The following is a 24,872-nucleotide window of genomic DNA, read 5'->3' on the forward strand; positions in this document are numbered from 1 at the left end:
GGGAAATTAAATTGTCATGGCAGCTTGATACAGTCAATAAGCACTTAGAATACATGTGACTACATACCTATTAACTGACACAGTTCTATCCTAGACAGATGAGTTATATACTCTAATAGCACTAGGCAGGAACGATTTTCTATATTGTTCCTTCAAGCAACGAGACCGAATACTACTTGAGTTTGTCCAGAGTTTTATGGATATAGACAAAAGAAGATATTTTGAAGAATGTCAGAACTAAACTGTTAAAACTAAACTCTTAAGCCTTGTCAACTTAAACATTCAAGCGCAAAATAACATAACTCTGTAAGAAGATTTGTGTGCGCGCTCACCCGAAGAGCACACATGGAAAGCCGCCTCTCAGACAGCATGCAAATAATGGGTCTCATTCATGAAACATTCGTAAATATACGAGTAAATATGTGAGTGATTTGCGCATTAAGAGATCTTCCCGAAAACTCTTCTCCTGATTCACAAATACTTCATAAACGTCAGAAGTGATAGTGAAATGTGTGTGTGTGTTAATGAATTCCAATCAGTCGTAAATGGGACACGCGTGCACGCTCATTCTCAATTACCATAAATCCCGCCCATTAAATCCGACTGACAACTATATATGGGCATCATATTATGACACCAAACGAAGGATTTTGGGCAGTTTATAGGAAACAATTTCCAGAACTATTAAGGGGCCATTAGTTTGCCCAGCCTTATTGAAATCAATTAATTATTTGATTAAAGTGCTCCGTTTGCAGATGCTATTACTGGCTCTCACAATAAAAGTAAAAAGAAAAAAACGTAGGTAATTACTATATATACTATTTTTTTCAAAATGCTGTGTAATGTACATTATTAAGGTGAATTAAAATGCAGCCTTATTAATGAGCAAAACGTTCGGATGTTAAACGCACTATTTACGTGTGGCTGGGAGCAGGTGTAGATTTCTTTCGTACCAACTAACATTTGGAAAATACGAACATTTTAATGAATCCGAAAATTTACGCCAGAACCACTTTACACACGATTTACCCAAAAATTCGTTCTGCTATTGTTTCATGAATGAGACCCATTGAGTTCGCTTTCAAGTCTTGCGCTTGAACAGACAAATTCACAAAAAAATTATGTCAACATGCCCATCTTGGTGAGTATCTTAGCAAACATAGTCGGTTATGTCTTAAGTGAACGTAAACAATCGAGAAAGACAATGCATGATGTGTACAGTAGCCTATCAGTGTACTGGATCCATGCATTAAGTCTTAAAGTACACAGACGTGTATTAAATTGATGTATATAGAAATGTGTATATGAAAAATGAAAACTGATGTGTGCAAATGTATGGGCAATGTGTGTTTTTCCCTGTGTCAGGAGTGACTGTGACGTGAAATGCTCGGCCAGCTGCTGCAGGCCACCTGCCTCCCCACATAAAGGTGACACAGTGACCGCAAGTCCTCCTGCTCCCTCCTGCCCTAACAAACATTCATTAATGACTGAATCACTGTCCTGCATTAGTAACACACTCTCTCATTAAACGCCCAAGAAAGCAGCTCCCATTAATACAATCTTACTAAGCTGGTTTCAGTCTGGTCCTATAGGAACATACCCATTCTAACAAAGAGATTTAAAATATATATATGATTTTTCAAGTTCAATTACTCGTTTAAAATAATGAGTATAGAACTGCACTGCAAAAACCTAGCAAAAAACTTGGGATACGTAATCCAAAAATGAAAATTCTGTCATCATTTGCTTGCCCTCATGTCATTCCAAACCTGTATGAACCTTCAGAAGGTATTTTGAAAAGCATCCCAATTTTTTTTTTTTTTTCTTCATTTTTTTGTCTGTAAAATGAAAAAGTTAGTAGAGGTCCAGTGATGTTTAGGACTTTCATGCTACGAACAACATAGAACAACATAAGCGTGGGTAATTGATGACAGAATATTAATTTTCAGGTCAACTATACTTTAAATAGAAAATCTCACGACCATCTGCTGGTTGTATACAATCTGCATACAGCATTTTCTTTGTAATGCTTGCTCAGATTTATCGTGCTGAATCAGGATTTTGCACTTTGTTGTTGCCTCAGCTGAAAATTGTCATATGAGGTCATAACAAAAATGTCTCATAAATATCAGTTCTTCCTAAATTATCCCTTATATTGCAATTGAGCAAAATGTTTCTGGCCATTCGTGCTCATCCAGTCCATCAGCAATGGATTGCAACCATCATCCCCATAAGATAACCGCTTGATGCAAGGCCACTCGACAGTCTGCTGCAATCGTGTTTTAGAGTTGAAGTGAGCTTTGGGCCGTTGGCTCCTCTGAGCAGAGGACTTGGCAGAGCTTTCGATAGAAATGTGAGAGTGGGAAGTCTCTGATAGTGTGAATCCCTTTGTAGTCAACTAGAGGAGCTTTATTGGTAGTGTACACTGACAGCTCAGGGATGCAGAGTAATTCATTAGTTAAGGAAAATGCTTGCGGGTGGGGAAGAAAGCAAGACAGAGGGAAAAAAGAAGGGTTAGCCGTTTGGTACTTTGGCATTTAATTGCATTATATCAAATTCCTGGTCCTTGTACATCTTTAAAATCTGATCCAGATTAAATTGCATGTTGCAAAGATTTATGAACAGTGCTTTCTGAATTAGTATACTACCTTGCTAAGCAATGTTCAAGAAACCAAACGTACCCCAAGGCTCTTGATTCAACCACAAATAACGGCTAAGCAGAAAAGCTTATGCATTCAGTATTCAGACGTTTAGGCTTATTCTAACAAATGGAAAAACAGAAAGGGCTTTACAGCCACATCATTTGTTTTCATACCTGTCTCTCAGTTTAATTAGTATCGCTAACCATGTGTTTCATAGCTGTATGGCTAACTAGATCACAATGACATGGGATCTCAAGCATCTCTCTAGCTGAATGTAGCGGCTCTACAACTGGAGATTGTGGGATCAGAGTGTCTTAAGTGTGATTTCAGAGGCAGCAGGCACTTCTGAGGTGAGGGCTACTCTGATCGGTGAGAAGCGTCATAGCCAGGTCTCCTGGAGTGTCCAAACACAGCTCTCAAACAACTATGTGTTCGTTATGTGTCAACAGTTTATTGTTAATACATTTAACAATTTATAAATATATATTTATTATGTTAAAAACAAATATTATTTATGTATTTAATCTCACTTTATTAACAATGTATGTGCTGCTGACTTTCGATGATCCAATTCTACCATACTAAGAAGCAAAAATGACTATATATACACATTACATTTCTTTTTTTTTTTTCTTCTTCTTCTTCTTTTGTTTGTTTGCTGAAGTAAGAGTGTTGAAATTGCTTCATCCTGTTCTTCTGCAACCCAGAACGGTGGCACAGCTGAAAGGTTTGTTTGAGCTGCGCCCTCTTCTGTACAGGTGTACATTTGCATTTCCTTAAGACCGAGGCTTATTAATTTCATTTTTGGTGTGAAACGGCCTTTATATTTGCCAAAAATAAAACTTTTTTTCTGTTGTTTTGGTGGTTGTAGTTAAAAACAAACAAACAAACAAGCAAGCCCAGCCCAGGTGAGAAAAAAGTAATGCTAAAATAATTTAATGCATTACTGTCCATGAAATGTAAATAAGTAACTCAATTAGCTACTTTTTTAGGGAGTAACACAATATTATTTTCAAAGTACATTATATACATATACATTCTTTTCAAAGTAACCTTCCCCAAAGCCATATATGATGCTTTCTGCAGCCAGATGGTATTATGATATCAGCAAGTCTAACGGGGCCATGTCTTTTGTAGATGAGTTCACTTCATTAATGTGCTTAAGGTAATTTTTAGCATTTAAACAAACTACAAACTTCACACACATTGTTCATATAGCTCAAACAATAAAGCATGTGTTCAAGGTAATGCAAGGTCATGGGATTCCCAAGGAATGTATGAATTGATAAAATGGTTTACTTGAATGCAATGGACGTTTTTTAATATTATTATAAAAGCGGTTACCAAATGCATTAGAAGATTTTTTTCTTGAAATAAAACAATTATGAAAATGGAAGAATGTGATGTTAATAATGATTTTAACTATCTAAGAATTCCCAAAATAAATTATGTTCATGTAAATGCTTTTGATGTTCATTTTTAAATTATTAAAAAGGTTCAATAACACCTCATTGTTACAATAGTGAATAAAGTTGTCAACATGAACAAAAACACTGGAAGCTCTCTGCTACCACTTCAAATGCTTCTCTTCCACTGAAGAGAAATTCAAAGTGCCTTTGAATAACAGCACCTGGAGTTGGTCTACGAGGTCAGGCTGTGTGGTCAATATCTCAATCAAAGCAAAAGAAAATTCCCGTCGGCTTTTATGTGCATAAAGTGCTTGCTTTTGAGGTTCCAAAAAACTTTTCATTTGATATGGAAGTCTAATCAATATCCAGGTCTGCAGACACTTACCGTGCAGCTCTCTGAAGAGGTCTTTTGAGTGTCCATATACATACAGGTCTTGTCACATAAAGCCAAGCTATATCTGTCCAACCCAATTGTGAAGTATGGCCCAACTTGCTTTGAGGACAATTATAGATAAAAAGTAAAGCTGAATGTTGCTACTGATTCAGAGTAAATAAAAATAGGCTGACAAGAAATAGCTCAGAGGGAGTTTTCATTGCAGGACTAGAGTTTAGACAAGATCAAAAGGAAAAGAGGGCATCTGTATGTAATGGACTACAGCTTTACTGTACAACCATCATGTGTGTTTATATTAATGTGCATGCATAGATACATAGCATAGAGTAGGGTCCAATACAGTACTGAATCAGAGAAATACAAAAAAGAAGCATTTTCACTTGCATACATACATCTTTTCCAAAACATATACTTACAACTAAGTAGTTTTCAAAGCATAGCTCTTCCACTCATATATATAAACAAATGCATTCATCCAGACACATTTCAGAATTATTAAAACTAAAACATATGGAATATGGAATGGGACAATCAGATGTATGTATGCATGTATTCACTGCATGTATTGTAGATCATTTGAAACGGAGCAAACATTATAAATCAAATATAAATGTAGTTGATGCTTGAGACAGGGCACAGACTAACTCAAGCAGTTCCAAGTTGACATATTTTTGTTTGATTTTTAATGCCATGCCAGCTTCTGTGGCTACTGTCAGATTAGAAAAAATCATGGTAGAACTATTTTTGCAAACAAACAAACAACAAACAAAGGGATGCTTCAGGATTTTGACAAAAACAACATCTTGGTGGACCTTCTCTTAATATTTTCTTAATATTAAAGACTTGTGTTGTATGTCAGGAAATTGACATCATAACAGTGCTGTGGCAAACTGTATATATGTTTGTCACAATGTACAGTATAATAGATAAGTAATGCTTTGATATTTGCAATGGGAAAAAGTACACCGATTTAATTATTATTATTATTATTTTAAATGCTCATAATAACAGAGGAGGGAGGTCTGTAGTGCTAACTTGTTTGAGAATAGAGAATATTTCAAAGTAACATAAATAAAGCATGTTGTATTTTTTCAAGAGGCTAATTTTTATGCACAAACACAGCAACTCACACCGAAATTCACTCTTAAACCTAAAGATCTCTTAAAGGGTCAAATATTTGCTGCAGTCTATCGCTATCCCTTTATGTCTGTGAATAATATGTCAGCTGATTGATACATACATACATACATACATACAATAAATAAATAAATAAGTTTTTAATGCAGTAGTGGGTTTAGTTTTACATTACCTTTAAAAGACCAGAGCAGCTGAGCTTTAATTTGACTCCGGTAATTAATGCACCACTGATCCGGTGTGACCATAAGGACTTGCACAGCTGACATCCCATTCACCTTGTATGTTTGTGTGAGTATGTGTGTTTATTTGGTTGGGCTCAATGCCACTGAGGTCTCCAGATGTGTATATAATTGGAAAATTGTAAAAGGGAATGGAACCAATTAACACTTGAAGCAGATAAAGCTTCAGTCTCCCTTGGCCATCAGATGCTCTCAAATTAGAAAAGATTTAGTTCCACTCCCATTAGCACTGTGTCCTCATACTATATCTGAATAAAGTGGAATATATAGCGACTTAAACATTTTATGGCACTACTGTACAACATCGATTATTTCTACATTACAGCTGCAGAAGCACACAGAAGTAACTGAGTTTGTTTTTCATGTGTATAGGTTTAGAGGTGTATTTACATCAACAGGCAAATCTTAAATGTACGCCATCATAACAACAAGCTGTTGCAGTGACAGTCTCAGCAGGGAAGTTAAATTATTCCTCACGGAGATGAGAGAAATCTCCTCTCGCTCGCCTGTTTCTCACAGCAGGTGGCAGAACACATGATATATTTCATATATAATTTACACAATTTAACTTATATAGAAACTCCACATGCATCTGGTCCTCCACTTAAGAATTCATTCTAGACTTTCTGCACTTGCAATGATATGCTAGCTAGCTAATTTGCCAAACAATAAATCAAGAGCTGACAGTGCTTTACAAAACACCAACAGTGGAAAAACTTGGCAATAAGCAGGACTGTCACTCAAACTTCCCGAAGTGAAATTTGCAATTTGGTATCTGCATGCTTCATCTATCACATTTAAGCCAGACGTCTATTAGCGCGCTGTAACTCGTTCGAGATAAGCTCTCATCTAATTGCTCACACCCTTAAGTGCTTCACATCACTGATGACAGCATAGCCATCTGCATTTTAATATGCTATCATGATAAAAGAAGTGGTGTGGGGTCCTATATGCTTATGAGTTTGTCTGAAGTTAGACCGAGTTATTTTAGGCTAACAACTTCAGATGTTTAGCATCCGGTTTGATTAGCAGGATGTGCTAAGGTACTGTAATGTAACTAAGGGTATGTTTACATGACAATGATATGCTTAAAACAGAGTTTTAAGTTTTCCATGTACAGATGACACCATTGTCAAAACGATCCCCATACATACGAATCCGTGAAAACGACTAAAAACGCTGTATTCTGCTGGCAGGCCATTAGATGCCGATGAAACACTATAGACTGAACGTGATACACATGTGCATGATGTAATCGTTTTGACAGATCCATGTTTTTGTTATTTACACGGAGACCATTGTCAAAAACTTGCACTTTAAAACCTGTTTTCAAAAGTTTGCGTTTTCAGGCCACCAAAACGCCATTGTCGTATAAATGAACTGTCAAAACGCATACAAAGTTTTTAGTTAAAAACGGTGTCGTGTAAACAGCCCCAACATCACAAATGAGGGTTTTTATTTTTTGCTCAAAAACACCCAAATTTTGGTTTTGCTGTGCCTATAAACTCATATATAGCCACCTTCTGTGCATGAGATAAGAACAGGGTATTTGAGGACGATTATGGTGTCTGTTGATTTGTTTGCATGCATGAGAAGATGGTTTGGGAGATGGTAATTTCATATTTCCCATCTAGAAACCTTCCCACAGATTTGCATAAAAGAACAAACAAGCCTTAAGCCCTGTTCACACTGTGCGATTTTGGCCACGATTTGGTCATCTGAGACAAATTCTGAGAATCCTAAAAGATTCCTGTAATCCTAGGCTAAAATTTGTAGTCTTTGATTGCTAGTTTGACATGTTCACAGACAGCAGATTAATGACCGCTGCGATCAAATTTTACCTCCGACGAAATTCTGGCAATGTCAGAAGATTTGGTGCACAGTCCTGCAGTGTAACTTCTCCTACGACGAACGTCAAATTGTCATAGTTTTTCAAGACAAGCCGTGATCAAAATTAATGCTAAAGATGTCTTTTTTAGCCACCATTTCAGTGCCATGTGTTATGCAGCTCACAGTCACCAAATGCGTGTGGGTTGATTATGTAAAACTCCAGACAAGTGTTCTTGCACGCGTCCGTTTTTAACGCGTCTTGACTGTTATGCAGTCTGGCTTAAATGACAGCTGAGATCCCACAGTGTGACATGAGGATCATGAACGTACAGTCTGACAACAATCCTAAAGGGCTATTATAAATCGCACAGTGTGTACCCAGATTTAGTGTCTTAAAGGTGCCCTTGAATTAAAAATTTAATTTAGCTCGGCATAGTTAAATAACAAGAGTTCAGTACATAGAAATGACATACAGTGAGTCTCAAACTCCATTTTTTCTTCCTTCTTATATAAATCTCATTTGTTTAAAAGACCTCTGAAGAACAGCCGAATCTCAACATAACACTGACTGTTACGTAACAGTCGGGATCATTAATATGTACACCCCCAATATTTGCATATGCCAGCCCATGATCAAGAATCAAGACATTAGACAAGGCAGTATTAACGTCTGGATCTGTGCACAGCTCAATCATCAGACTAGGTAAGCAAGCAAGGACAACAGTGAAAAATGACAGATGGAGCGATAATAACTGACATGATCCATGATATCATGATATTTTTAGTGATATTTGTAAATTGTCTTTCTAAATGTTTTGTTAGCATGTTGCTAATGTACTGTTAAATGTGGTTAAAGTTACCATAGTTTATTACTGTATTCATGGAGACAAGAGCCGTCGCTATTTTCATTTTTTAAACACTCGCAGTCTGTATAATTCATAAACACAACTTCATTCTTTATAAATCTCTCCAACAGTGTAGCATTAGCCGTTAGCCACGGAGCACAGACTCAAACTCATTCAGAATCAAATGTAAAATTCAAATGTACGTACGCGATTAGACATGCTGCAAGATGAACACTTTCTAAAGATCCATTTTGAGGGTTATATAGCACGAGCTCCGGGGGTGGGGAGGTGTCAGCATTTAAAAGGGCCGGACAGCATGAATCGGCTCATATTTAATGATAGGCAGTTAAAAAAATTAATTACAAAAAATCTATGGGGTATTTTGAGCTGAAACTTCACAGACACATTCAGGGGACACCTTAGATTTATATTACATCTTGTAAAAAAACGTTCGATGGCACCTTTAAGGCAGGAACACACCAAGTCGACGGTCGGCCGTTGGGCAGTGTTTCTTTGTCGACCGACTAAGTTTTCTCAGCGTGTTCTGCACCGTTAGCTGAAGTTGGTCCTCGTCTGCTTTTTTCGGCCGATTCGACATGTTGAATCGGCGTCGGAGCTCATCTGTCCGTTCGGCCATAAGATCATTCTGATTGGTTGTTCTGCTATTGCCACCTGCTGGTACGGAAAGGCATTTCATCTTACGCAGGCACAGAACGGACATGCTACTTGGCCGTCGGCTGTCGAGCATCGGTTTTGTGCGTCAGGGTAACTTTGGACCCAGACGCTGCCGACGTGAGCCAACCCCACAGTCTCCTTTTGTCGCCACTAGTTCGTCGACGTCGGCTTGGTGTGTTCCTGCCTTTAAGGGGAGACACTACAGGCAAAAACATTGTTTTATCAGGCACCTGTCAATTTTGAGATTTTGCACTTGGCTTTTCATAAAGTGTTTTTTCAGACTGGTGGAAAGAAAACATCCAAAATACACTTTTAAGTGTATATTTTATAGCACTTTATCTATTTGCATGTATAGATTTCAATTACAGTAAATATCTTTAAAGGCCGTTTTCTCAAAATGAGTTTTTTCTCCTGCTCAGAAATCTCCACTTCAGCAGAACGTACATACACCACACTTTACAGTTTTATTCCTATCTATATTCTGAAGGTTTTTTCAGAGGGTTTTGTTGATATATAATTTGCCTGATTTTATACAACATTTTATTCCTAAAAAAATGGTGAAAATATTTTTTTTGGCTGTTGATAGTATTTTCTGATTTATGGAGTGATAAAAAGATCCAAAATTCCCTCTGTAAAACCCTTTGAATTTAATATGTCCAAAAAATTAAATGAGAACTGTGAACTTGACATCATCCAATATTCAGATTTTTGTTCTAGAAATGTATGCAAATTAGTCCATATTTAATTAGATAACGCTCATTTGCATATTTAAACATTACCTTTCAGAAAACTTGTAATACAAAAAATGTTTGCAATTTTTAATGTAATCAATCATCTGGGGAAGTATGGTGATATCTATTAATTTTTTTTACCATATTCACACTGTCTCGCCTTAAGGTGTTACTTCAAACTGTCCTATATTTTAACAAGTTGGTCTATGCGAAACTGATAGGTTGTCTTGGCTTTCTCAACAAGCACTACCAACTCCAGTATCCGTGTCCGCTGCTGCAGCCATTCGATGACAGCTAGCTAAACTACATGGTGATCACCATCCATCACAGGGGTCCACGGTTATAATTCTGTGTTCTATACCCCTGCCTTTCATTACTCTGACTTACGGAGTGAAAAGGGAGGCAACGTTGAACGATCCGTGCTGTTAATTCTCTCGTCCGGTGCTCCTTTATACCCTGTTCTCTCCATCATCGAAGTAATTACAGTTCCCGTTTTCCCAAGCTGAAGGTGTAAAATTCAATCAGCAGTCAAGCAAATTTAAATCCCTTGCTCCCATATGTAGAGGCAACAGAGCACAAATTATTGATTTATCTGTTAAGCCCTTTTTTTTGCTTGCTGTAATTCTGCGTGTGCACATCTACGGCACAGACATTCCCTTCCTATTCTCTTCATTTCCAAAACAATGAATTATGCACCACGTAAAGTATAAAACAAGCAGTTATTTAGCATTGTTTCAAGGGTTATTGATCATAACTCCTAAGTTAAGTGCTCTCTCAGGTACTTTGTATTATTTATAAATATTTTAAATTAAAATTACTTGCAACTATTGAGTTTTTTTGAGTAGGAAGGTAAAATATTGACATGACATGGTACTGAGAATAGAAATGATTTTCCAGTATACTGAACAGAATAGTGGCCAGCATAAGAAGAAGAAGGGAAAAAATAAAAAATAAATAAAAGCTAGTTGCCAAGGCGACATTTCTCATTTTCATAATAAAATAGTGTACTAGAATAACTAAAACTTAATAAAAGCAGGATACTTAGACATATTAAACTAAAATTAAAATTAAACAAACAAACAAACAAAAAATAAAGAAAAAATGAAAAAGTTTAAAATATTCAAAATACTTTCAGTTTGATATCAAAGTAATATCAATGATACTAAAATAACTAAAAGTATATTAAAAAAGCTTAACCACCATTATAGTATTATTATCATTATTATTTTAATAATTAGGTACTGTATGTTTTCTACAAAAAACAACAACAACAACAAAAATTTTATCCCTAACTTGACCTGTACAGTAGGTAAAGAGACTTTACAGGTCAAGAGCAAACCACTACCCTACTTTTTAAAATGTTGACAGACAGCACAAGTTAGAGGCTGTGGACAAGTATAACACAAGGAACTCGATGGAAAAATGTTCTGATAGGACCCAATTCATTTTCAGTGAAAAGGGTGAGAGTAACGAGAGTGTGGGTGCAATCTCATGAAACTGCTGTGATGAAGTGAAATGCATTTCCTGTAAGCTGTGTATGCCACATGATACCTTAAGCAAATTCTTAGCCTACAGCTGGTAGTCTGTTTGATATTGTCTGTCTGTAATACTTTTTTATGAATAAAATAAAGAGCTTGTTAGAGACTATGTTATTTCTTTTCCTTTCGTGTAGAAAAAAAAATGTCATACATTCGGCGTAGCTGGTTTAATCTGGTCTCCCCAGCATGGGAAAGCTGAAGTTTAGCAATCAAAACCAATCAAAACAGTAAAATATCTAGCTTCCCCCAGACCATTTTTCGTATTCAAATTATGAAAAAAATGAAACTGGCATTGCGTCAGCTTTTTACGTAAGTTGAATAGGGAAGGCGTAGAGGTCTGCACGGGTTTTAAGCTGAGGCCCGTACCTGAGATCGTTTGACCCGACCCGACCCAAACGGTACTGTTATAGTTTAACCCGAAATCTCTATAGAGATGTACCATTCGTGCTATCATAAGCCAAGACAGCTTTGTAAGACCTACACTGCATGTACCCGCTGAGCTATTTATTGGTTAAATGACAAGATCATATCGTACAACGTTTAAATAGACAGAAACATCAGGCTAAGTCAGTGGATTTCAAGGCCTTTTATAAGATAGGACTAAGTTAATAGGAGAGCCACTTTTACCGCACACTATCAAAAGTTACATCCAGTACATGAAAAAATACTTTTTCATTTATAGTGATTTATGTAGTAAATACTATTATAGTATTTACATATATATTATATATAGTGTTTTTGAACCATACTATAGTAAATTGTTGTACTGTATATATTATAGTATTTACAACACTTTGTTAATGAATGCTACAGCATACTGTAGTATTAACTATAGTGAACTGATAAACTGTAATAAATACTGTAGTATACTTTAGTACAGTAAACTGTAGTGTATTGGACTATAATATACCATAGTTGTAGAAAACTTAGTACAGTATTGGGTAATTTGTTTTATATTACTATATTTGTTATATTACCACAGTAACTATAGAATTACCACAACAAAATAATTCAAGTACTTTACTATAGTATGGTTCAAAAACACTATAGTATTTACTATAAATTACTATAGTATTTTGTCATCAATCTGTAAACCCTGAACATACAATATGCAATGCAATAAATACAAAAGGCGGGAAAATAATAACTCTTTATCATTATTACCAGTCAAATTTGTAATTGAGACAAGATGATTTCCCTTAATGACAAAAAAAGCAGGATTACCTTAATGCTGGGATGAGCGGAAGAATGCATTTCCTTGACTTTCTTGTACTTGTAGATTGTTGTTTGCAATCCTTGTGAGGCATGCAAGATGTTCATTAGTGAGGCGATTTTCCTCTTTATAGTGTTTATGGTTGAGATTTTTTTCGGATTTTCTAGACTATTTTAATGCCGCGTTCCAGGCAACCCGTAACCTGTGTTTTTCCAACCTTTTACCGGTGAAAGTGCATTGGAACGAGGCAGTCAAACCCGTGACTTCCCACCCGTGAACTTGTCGATGTATTCCCGGTTCCGCGCTCTGACGTCACATAGCCCGCGAAACAACAATGGCAGCCCTTACGGATGCGGTGTTTATGCAAGTGCACGGTAAAATAACGTAAAATAAAAGGTATAACAACTTCTCTTGCCTTAAGCGCTGTTTTCCCTCCTCCTTTCTCCTCAAATAAACAAGGAGTAAGCACCTTATGGGCTCAAAAACCTGCCTGGAATGCAGCATAAGTCGTAAAGTGAGCAGGATATGTTAAATGTAGGATTGTAGGAATGTAGGATGTTAAATGGATTCGGCAGGCATGTAACGTTAGCCTATTCATGATAGTAAGCGGGCAACCGGTATCTCGGATGGTGTGTGGAGCCATCCCTAGCTCTTCAGCGCCCCACAAATTTCCAACGTAAATCTGTGGTGAACAGTGGAACTGCAGCACGCTCTCATAGATAGTCATTGGGGCAGTTTTCTGTTTAAACAGTTAAATACACATGCCAAATAAAATAATAGAAAATGTGTAAGTAGTGTTTTAGATGACATAGCCTACTCTTGACAAAGCTAGTTTCTGAGAGACGCAAGAGAAACGCGGCTATTTGATTTATGGACAAGCTTGGCTCATTTCATTCATATTTACACTTAATCGTCTATGATATCATACAATGTTTAAAACAATTAAATATACATATCAAATGATGTAGTATATCCTTTAAGGTTGAACCACTGTAGTCACATGTTTTAAACATGTCTTTACTACATTTCAGTGCATTGAATTTGTAAATTAACTTGCTGTCAATGGAGGCCTCACTGACCCATGGGATTTTATAAAAAAAATATCTTAATTTGTGTTCCGAAGATGAACGATGGTCTATCGGGTGTGGAATGACATGAGGGTAAGTAATTAATGACAGAATTTTCATTTTCAGGTGAACTAACCCTTTAAACATTGTCAGCTAAACTGCATATACAAACTAAAGTACTAGAGGCCCTTAAGGAACAAAAATACATGGGAATATGCTGCAAAATATAATGTAATATATTACATAATACATTTTCATATATGGGAAACTAGTGGTTATATTTTTCAATATACTGCAATATATGCATTGACCATGTATAGCTATTGATACATATAAAATATTTATAAATGAAGACAAAAGTTTTATCCATTATTATGTACATATATTGCACATACATGTTCCCATATAAATGTGAATGTAATGTACACACATATATACACAAAGTCATGGAATGAGTTACAATCAGTGGTTACAACAGACTTCTAGTTCCCAGCATGCTTTGCTTCTGACTGTTAAAGGAGAGTAAATGTTAAAATTGTGCTATTCCATGTGTTTTGCTCAATATTGATATAGGGGGAGATCTGTTAGTGTTTAAAGTTGTATTAATTTGGAATTTGAAAGGTTTTCTGGTATGTGTGAGTTTTTGGGGTTACAATTATGCTGAAGAGTAGAGCCTGTGGTTAGGTTTATGATTGGCTGAACACCATTAAGACTGTAATAACATTAGTTAAAAAGTAAAGGCTGTGTGCATTATATCACAGTGATAGTCTCTTTGGTAAAAACTTTAGTATATGCAGGTGTGCTTTTGTTAACTTGAAAATTTGGAGCATTTAAAATGTAAATTATTATAAAATATAAGATATGTGTTACATAATATATTTTATCATATATGTGTTTATACTGCATGAGTAAATATATCTGCAATATATTATGCATGCAGCACCATATCTGACCACATATAAATCTATATATTATGAAGTATATTACTGAATATAAAATTACATACATGATAAATTAGTAAATATATTATCACATATTTTTCAATATATGAAAAGCATACATTTTCAAATATACTGTTAAATCATCTATATGGTCAATGCATATATTGCAGTATATTGACAAATATAAGCACTAGTTCCCTTTCAGTCGGTCACGTTCGACGTACGTCAGTAGTGACCGACGAATTGGGATATCGCTTAGAGAGCCCTATCATCTTCGTGTAAACTAAAACAAGCCAATGGAATTGGCGTGCGATATTTGCATAATGCGCACCGCCCCCGTCAGGTGTATATAAATAGGAAGCAGATGCAATCGCACTCTGTCTTTCGCTTCGGAGCCATTCACTGGTGTCCTGTTTTAGAAGACTCCTTTCTTTGTTTGTTTTATTCTGAAACATTGCCTCAGAAGAGGATTTACAGCGAGCTTTCAGTGCTGGTGAAAGGGCACGTTCAGCGAGGTCGCGAGTCTCCGAGGAGCTGAGCTATAAGCTCGAAAACTGCTGTTTTCACAGCAACACAAAGAGTGTGTGCGTGTGTAGCGATTTGGGCCGGTTCCTCGGTGTGTCAGGGAGTGGTGTACCTGACACATCGCGTCGCTCCCTGGGTGCTTCAGCACGAGTGAGTTGACTTCCCCTTCTAAAAGAGCTTTACAGACGAACCCTGACAGTATGTCATTTCGTCTGTGCGTTAATGGGTGCGGTCGTTCCCTGGTCCCTGCTGATGGGCACAATCGTTGCATCTCGTGTTTGGGCATTCTGCACGCTGAAGCAGCTTTTGTGGATGGTTCATGTTCCCATTGCGGGAACATGACTATCGCGATGCTGAGGTCGAGACTCTCCTTCCTGAAGTCTCAGGAAGCGGGGGTCCCCTCTCCTATGCCGCGTACGACCGTTTTTTCCGGCCCCGGGAACCGGAATGACGGTACGGCGCTGTATAGGAAGGGTGACCGGAGGATTACGGTCAGGGCTTCCCCGCCGAGCGGAAACGCTCCTTGGGCCCCTGCCGCCTCATCAGCACCGCAACCCATCGTGCCACCGTTGGTTTCCGCTGGGCCCTCTACGGACTGTCCAGCCGTTACCTTTGGTGTGCCGGCGGCGGATCAGATGTCGATCGCTGCATCGGAAGGTGAGCCTGAGTCCTCGGGGGAGGATTCGGACGCGCTGCCGCCCGGGACGGTAGCGTTGCCCGAGTCGGATCCTGAGCTTACGGCTGTGCTCTCCCGGGCCGCCTTGTGCGTCGGGCTTGAGTGGAACCCTCCACCCTGTCCCGGCCCATCTCGGTTGGACGATTGGTACTTGGCGGGGGGTCGCGCTGGTCAAATCCAGCGTCCCCCCCCAATGCCTTTCTTCCCGGAAGTACACGATGAGGTGACCAGGTCTTGGCAAGCTCCGCTTGGGGCTCGTACAGGGCCTGGTCCCTCGTCCGCCTTCACCTCCCTGGACGGCGGGCTAGCCAGGGGGTACGCGAAGATCCCGCCAGTCGAGCGGTCTGTTGCGACGCAGTTGTGTCCAACGGCCGCTGGCTGGCGCGGTGAGCCGCGTCTCCCGTCCCAGGCCTGTGAATTCTCAGCCGGTCTGACTGAGAAAGCTTACAGTGCCTGTGGGCAGGCTGCCTCTGCCCTGCACGCGGTGGCCCTTTTGCAGGTCTATCAGGTAAAAGCGCTGTCGCAGATGCCCCAGGAAGGTCCTGACCAACAGCTGCTTGGGGAGCTGCGCGCTGCCACTGACCTTGCCCTCCGGGCAACGAAGGTGACAGCGCGTTCTGTTGGCCAGGCGATGTCTACTCTGGTAGCCCAGCAACGCCACCTCTGGCTGACCTTGGCAGACATGAGGGAGACCGACAAACATCGGTTCCTGGATTCCCCCGTGTCTCCGGTCGGCCTTTTCGGCGACGCGGTGGAGAGCTGTGCCCAACAGTCCTCCGCTGCACAGAAGCAGGCTGAGGCTATCACACATGTCATGCCACGGCGGTCCGCTGCTGCCTCCACCCAGCCGCCCGTGGCTCAGCCTCAGCCCGCTCGTCGCCGAGGGCGCCCGCCTGCGTCTTCCTCCGCCCCTGCTAAGTTGGCAAAGCAGCAGCCTACACCAGCCAAACAGCAGGGTGCCGGGCGCGGACGTGGTGCCCAGCCCGTCTCTGCCAGCCAGGTGGCAAGCGGTCGGGGAAAACTCGGCCCTGAGACGGGCGACCTGGAGCGGAAGGTTCCTGCCCTTTGGGAGAGTATTCCATCTGCTCTCCCACCCCCGGAGGAGGGCCGGGGGGATTTTGTGGCGGCTGTCCATCTACCGCCGCTGGCTCTCCGGAGTCCAGCGGTACCCACTTTGCCACAAAAGGAGCAGTTTCCTCAAACTCCAGGTCACAACAGGGGGTGTCTGCCAGTGTGCCAGGCTCCGCCTCGCTGCTGTCAGCTCCCTCCCCATTCGCCAGCAGGTGGCAGTGTGATGGTGCAGACCGCGTCCCGTGCGCGGTCTCCCATGCACACTGCTGCCTCGCAGAGTCTGACCCCACTCCGGGCCGCCCCCAAGCCGTCCGGGTCGGGTCCCTCTCTGCCTTGCTGCCCCACCCCCGGTGCGTCTGTGGTGCCTTTGGTCCTGCTGGCTCAGTGTCTGGAAGCATGGAGCACGCTCCCCAGCCTGTCCAGTTGGCTCATTCGTACTATCAGACTCGGCTATGCGATTCAGTTCGCCCGGCGTCCCCCGGTCTTCAGGGCTGTCCACTTCACTCAGGTGTCGTTGGACAGTGCTCCTGTTCTCCGGGTGGAGATTGCTGTCCTCCTGGCGAAGGGTACAATCAAGCCGGTCCCTCCAGCCGATATGAAGTCGGGGTTTTACAGCCCCTACTTCATTGTACCGTAAAAGGGCGGTGGGCTACGGCCAATCCTGGACCGTCCCCAGGATTGGTTTGCAGCAATAGACCTGAAGGACGCATACTTTCATGTCTCGATTCTGCCTCGACGCAGACCCTTCCTAGGTCGGTCTGCGTTCGAGGGTCGGGCATGTCAGTACAAAGTCCTACCCGACATGGTTGTAGCTCCCAACCGGTTGGGTCTTCAGGTCAACTGGGACAAGAGCTAACTCGCCCCCGGGTAGAGGATCTCTTGTTTCGGTCTCGAGCTAGACTCGGTCGCACGGACTGCGCGTCTCACCGAGGTGCGCGTCCAGTCGGTGTTGAACTGCCTGAGCTCGCTCAAGTGCAGGACAGCGGCTCCACTGAAAGATTTTCAGAGGCTCCTGGGGCATATGGCATCTGCAGCCGCGGTAACGCCGCTCGGATTGCTTCATATGAGACCGCTTCAACACTGGCTCCGCGGCCGGGTCCCGAGATGGGCGTGGCAGTGCGGCACGCTCCGTGTCCCCGTGACACCGAGCTGCCGTCGCACCCTTATCCGGTGGTTGGACCCTTCGTTCCTGTGGGCCGGAGTACCCCTCGAACGAGTGTCCAGGCACGCTGTGGTCTCCACAGATGTCTCTGCCACGGGATGGGGGGCCACGTACAACGGGCATGCAGTGACAGGTCTTTGGACGGGGCCTCAGCTGCATTGGCATACCAATTGCCTCGAGTTGCTAGCGGTTCGTCTTGCGCTGGCCCGCTTCAAGGAGCTGTTGTCAGGCAAGCACGTTCTAGTCCGCTCACTAAGCATTGCGGCCGTTGCGTACACCTACCGTCAAGGTGGTCTACGCTTCCGTCGCATGTTGCAACTCGCCCGCCATCTCTTGTTGTGGAGTCAGAAGGATCTGAGGTCCCTTCGGGCCACTCGTGTCTCAGGTGTGCTCAACCGTGCAGCCGACGAGCTGTCACGGCAGCATCTACTTGCGGGCGAGTGGCGGCTCCACCCCCAGGCGGTCCAGCTGACTTGGCAGCGGTTCGGCGAGGCCCAGGTAGTCCTGCTTGCCTCCCCGGAAACTGCCCTCCGCCAGTGGTTTTATTCCCTGACCGGCGGCACGCTCGGCACGGATGCCCTGGCACACAGCTGGCCCCCGGGTCTGCGCAAACATGCGCTTCCCCCAGTGAGCCTTCTCGCACTATTCATGTGCAAGGTCAGGGAGGACGGGGAGCAGGTTCTGTTAGTGGCTCCGTACGGGCCCACTCGGACCTGATTCTCAGACCTCATTCTCCTCGTGACAGCACCTCCCTGGCCGATTCCTCTGAGGAAGGACACCCTGACTCAGAGACGGGGCACCCGGTGGCACCCGCCTCCCGATCTGTGGAACCTCCACGTGTGGTCCCTGGACGGGATGCGGAGGTTCTGAGTGATCTCCCGCAAGCGGTCGTAGACACCATCACTTCCGCTAGAGCTCCTTCTACTAGGAATCTCTACGCGCTGAAGTGGAACCTGTTCGTCGAATGGTGCGCCTCTCGCTGAGAGGACCCCCGATCATGTTCGGTCGGATCCGTGCTTTCCTTTCTGCAAGATGGGTTGGAGCGAAGGCTGTCTCCCTCCACCCTCAAGGTGTATGTTGCCGCCATTGCCGCACATCACCATGCAGTTGAGGGTAAGTCCCTGGGGAAACACGATCTGATCGTCAGATTCCTGAGGGGGGCCAGGAGACTGAATCCTCCTCGCCCTTCCTCCGTACCCTCTTGGGATTTGACCCTGGTTCTCACGGTCGACGAAACGTGCCTAGAATTCGGGCCCGGTGCTTCTCACGTCATCCTGAGACCCCGGCCTGGATACGTGCCCAAGGTTCCTACCACTCCCTTCAGAGATCAGGTAGTGAACCTGCAAGCGCTGCCCTCGGAGGAGGCAGACCCAGCCCTAGCTTTGCTCTGTCCCGTCCGCGCTCTGCGCGTTTACGTGGACAGAACGCGAAGCTTCAGGTCCTCAGATCAGCTCTTCATCTGTTACGGAGGCCAGCAGAAGGGAAAGGCTGTCTCCAAGCAGAGGATGGCCCACTGGATAGTGGATGCCATCGCCTTGGCGTATGAATCCCAGGGCGTGCCCTGCCCGCTCGGGTTGAGAGCCCACTCCACCAGAGGGGTGGCCTCTTCCTGGGCGCTGGCTCATGGCGCCTCGCTGACAGATATCTGTAGAGCTGCGGGCTGGGCGACACCTAACACGTTCGCTAGGTTTTATAGCCTACGTGTAGAGCCGGTATCCTCGCGTGTACTCGCATCCACTAGTCGGTAGACGTGTTGTACCCACTCTAAGTGTCGGCTTGCAATGCCATTCCTGCCTCTGGCCAGATACGTGCATACTTTCACTCCAGTCGCGTTCCCCGCTTGGCGAACCCTGTCGAGTTCCTCCGCCTCCCCCTTCGGCTCGGACATTGCGGAGTGTCTGATGCCAGGCCTACATCCGTCGCTGACGCTGTCTGTTGGCTGGGGCCCATATGTCGTGACCCCTCTACGTGAGCGGTCCCATATGTGTATTCTCCACGGTTTAAAACTCTCTACGGGCCGAGTCCGTGTCTTTCCCTTAGCAGAGCCAGCTCTGCTGTCACCTGTCAGATGAGTCTCCCCCTAACCAGGTGGAGCCATCCCAGGGACTCCATATGCGTACTGCCCCCCGGGCCAGTCCATATGTGTATTCCCACGTAAACTCCTCCCCCATTGGGTAGGTAGTGGTCTCCGCAGCGTCCCTTCGGGTTCGCTTTCCCAGTGTGTCTAGTTTACTTAGTGGGTAGTGGTAGACAGCAGTAGACTCTCTCGGTGTAAGCTCGCCCCCTTCACCGCCAGCCGGTGCTATGGGCGGCTGAGCTTGCGCTGGGCACTGGAAGGGGTTTCGTAACTGTGGCGCTTTAGTTGGGATCCCAATTCGTCGGTCACTACTGACGTACGTCGAACGTGACCGACTGAAAGGGAACGTCTCGGTTACGTATGTAACCCTCGTTCCCTGAAGGAGGGAACGGAGACGTACGTCCCGTCGCCACAGTTTCTGTACCCTCGCTGTAGTGCGGACACCAGTTGTCTCCTCAGCGAAAAACAGAGTGCGATTGCATCTGCTTCCTATTTATATACACCTGACGGGGGCGGTGCGCATTATGCAAATATCGCACGCCAATTCCATTGGCTTGTTTTAGTTTACACGAAGATGATAGGGCTCTCTAAGCGATATCCCAATTCGTCGGTCACTACTGACGTACGTCTCCGTTCCCTCCTTCAGGGAACGAGGGTTACATACGTAACCGAGACGTTTCCCATATACGAAAATGTATTATGTAATAGATCGCATTACATTTTGCAGTATGTTCCCAAATATACTATTAATCATTTATATTTGGGGAAATATATTTTCTTTCCATAAGTGAGCAAATGTTGTTGTATTGATGAAATAAAGAGCATTCATCTTCATCTTCGTCTCTCTCTCTCTCTCTCACTGACAGATTCATTTGGGAGAGGTGTGGTGCTTTAGGTGGCGTGTATGCTGAATCTTCCTGTGTACTGTATGTTTGCCAATGCCGAGGCAAAAACAATGACTCATCCCGCAGGTCCGGCAACAACTTCCACTCCGTCAGCAGCGCTGTACCTCTCTCATCTCACTCTCTCTCTCCTGTTACACTGTTTCCATTTACAAAGCCCACATTTGTGCTCAGCTTACAGAAGAGAAAGACTGTCAAGTGGCATGTAAATAATAGGCCTATTACAGTTCTTCTCATTTTCAGGGACATTATTCATTATCATGCAGCAAATGCTGAGTAAAGAAAATGCAATTTTCTAGAAATATTTGTAATTTTATATTAATACTTACTGTTACATACTTACATACTTACTGTTGCTTCCAAAACTATCACAAGCCATTTTTGCTATTTTAACAACACCTTATCTATTAACCTGGATAACACTATCTTGTTGGGAAAAAAAAAAAAAAAAGAATTTACAACAAAAATGTAGAATACATCACAGAAAACCCAAAATGTGTTCTAAGTGCATTTTTTATTAAAAGGATAGTTGGAATTATTTTCTGTTGTTATCAACATAATGCAAGAAATGCTGCTGAATAATCTAAAATTTGGAACCTGAAACATTCCATTAGGAGGCTTTTGCATACCTGAAATGAATATCCTCCACATTTGTGGGAAAAATCTAAGCTAAGTGCCATAAATTCTCAGATACTTTGGCTCAAACCCCACACAAAAGTGAAAAAGCAAAACAGAGTCTTAAAGGATTAATAAATTATCCACTTACTGAGCCCCTTTCAGTCTATGTTTGTCTTAAAAATGTCTCTTCCCCATCCTTCTCTCAGCGTGTCTGTGCTGCTGTTCTCTCTGAAGGAGAGCCTGTGAATCTGAGCCCATTACAGCTCTGTGCTGTTGATTTACTACAGTCCTGTCTAAGAGCGCCACACACTTCTGTGTGTGCAGGCACGTGTTGCACTCCACTGATACATGGCCAGCTGTTTGCCCATGATAAGGCCTTTGCAAGGAAAAAGAAGAACCTTAGAGAATTCCATTAATCTAAGAAAAGCAGTGCACTCTGCTGGTAAGCCGTATCAGTATAGAAAGAAAACATCTCTCATAGGGTTAAATCTATGAGATCGAGTCATAGTTTAGATACTGATATGTATAAGTGGTCCTCACTGTGATTACACTGCAATAGTGATCTGGTTAGATTGTGTATAGATGAAGTACTAGTCAGGGCTCAATGCTAATGATTTGTTCTTCTGGTCCAAGTACTTGCACCTGCCAAAATTTTCACTGTCCCCCGACAAAAAAGTAGTGAATAAAATACAAGTTATTTTTATTTATTTATATGTCATTTTTGACACATGTGGCTTTGTATTAAAGGTGCCCTAGATTCAAAAATTGAATTTACCTCGGCATAGTTAAATAACAAGAGTTCAGTACATGGAAATGACATACAGTGAGTCTCAAACACCATTGTTTCCTCCTTCTTATATAAATCTCATTTGTTTAAAAGACCTCTGAAGGACAGGTGAATCTCAACATAACACGGACTTTTACATAACAGTCGGGGTGTACGCCCCCAATATTTGCATATGCCAGCCCATGATCGAGGCATTAGACAAGGGCAGCCAGTATTAACGTCTGGATGTGCACAGCTGAATCATCAGACTAGGTAAGCAAGCAAGGACAACAGCGAAAAATGGCAGATGGAGCGATAATAACTGACATGATCCATGATTATATGATATGTTTAGTGATATTTGTAAACTGTCTTTCTAAATGTTTTGTTAGCATGTTGCTAATGTACTGTTAAATGTGGTTAAAGTTACCATCGTTTCTTACTGTATTCATGGAGACAAGAGCCGTCGCTATTTTCATTTTTAAACACTTGCAGTCTGTATAATTCATAAACACAACATCATTCTTTATAAATCTCTCCAACAGTGTAGCATTAGCCGTTAGCCACGGAGCATACTATCAAACTCATTCAGAATCAAATGTAAACACCCAAATAAATACTATACTCACGTAATCCGACGCATGCATGCAGTATGCATGACGAACACTTTGTAAAGATCCATTTTGAGGGTTATATTAGCTGTGTAAACTTTGTTTATGCACTTTTTAAGGCAAGCGCGAGCTCCGGGGGCGGAGAGCGCGCAATTTAAAGGGGCCGCAACCTGAATCGGCGCATTTCTAATTATGCCCCAAAATAGGCAGTTAAAAAAAAATTAATAAGAAAAAAAAAAATCTATGGGGTATTTTGAACTGAAACTTCACAGACACATTCAAGGGACACCTTAGACTTATATTACATCTTGTAAAAAAAAAACATTCAATGGCACAATTAAATAAATTAGATGTGAATGAAGTTCGAATGAAGTTTCACGATTCTTGATTCCAATTTCGGTACCTCAGCAAAAACTACTAGCCTAACAAATAAATAACAATCATCATAACATAAACAAATTACAAGCAATAGCACAACATTTCAAGTGCAAGAAGATGCGAAAGAGAACTCAGTTCAGTATTTGTGCAATGCCTCAGAGACACGAGTACCAAATTAAGTTCTCTTTCAAGTCTTCTTGTGCATGAATTAGGGGTTAAATCAGTTAAATGTTTAAATTGGCAAGACTTCACAACACGTCCAAATTCTGTCAACTGTCCCAAGTGTCTTTCATGCTGGCCCTACAGGCCATCGGGCAGTACTTATTGTCATGTCCTACTAGTTTGTTAAATGGAACCCACATGGCGATCAGACAGGTAATCAATTGTTGTTTACTATAATTATTTTATTATAATAATATGTATCTACACTGCTGATAACAGTTATGGTGCCCCCATTATGCCATTTTAAAGGTTCCTAATATTGTTTTGGTAGTCTTCTACAACAGGTTTAAATGCATACAAGGTCAAAAAACACTTTTGTTTTCCATGAGCCTACTCTGCTCTGATTGGTCAGATGGCCCAGTCTGTGATTGGTCTGCTGCGTACAGCATGTGTCAGAAAAGAAATAACCATTGCCATAACTGAATTACAGCTCTGGAGGCTTATCAATTCTCAAGAGATTGTATAGAAAGTGGACATTGATGGAATTGATTGTTATCTTATCAATTCGAGCTGAGTTCAACGATGAAACGTCTGTAGTCCATCAACCAGAAACTCATTTGCAAGAATGATTTGTGCAGGACGTTTCTCAGTTGTAAGTGTCAACTTTGTGGTATGTTATAAGACATTAATCAACACATTTTTAGACAATAGGGTGGTCACAGCTGATTAGCAGAACTACAACGTGAGTTATCCGGAGACCTACAGCTGCACTGGGTGTACACAACATAACATACAAAACTTTGTATTCTGAACAATCGATAGAAACTATAAACATCAATTATTGATCATACTTACGATTCAGAGGAGCAAGCTGGTCCAAATAAACTGGGTATTGACCCATCTTTCAAGAGCAAGTGTTTTGCGAATCCCACATTGAACTACCTGAGATTTGAGAAGCAGTTCAAGCTAGTGTTTGTGGGCGGGACAAGTTGTTTGTGGACGGACAATGTAGAACATAGGCGTGAATTTGGCAAATGTATTACCCAGTGATGTGTACCCACCACGGAAGTGGGATTTGAATTAATCATTACTTGTTTAGGCTGTTCAGAGTCGATTTTTTAATTTTTTATTTTTTGAGACAATAACTTTATTTACCGTGCACTTTCAGCTTTACAACTTTTCAGTCATTTACATTCACAGACAGCTACATTACACATTGCATGAAAGATAATTTTTGAAAAAGCATAATAGGTGCACTTTAAG

This window comes from Chanodichthys erythropterus, chromosome 1 (genome assembly GCF_024489055.1).
Source record: "Chanodichthys erythropterus isolate Z2021 chromosome 1, ASM2448905v1, whole genome shotgun sequence".
Taxonomy (NCBI): Eukaryota; Metazoa; Chordata; class Actinopteri; order Cypriniformes; family Xenocyprididae; genus Chanodichthys; species Chanodichthys erythropterus.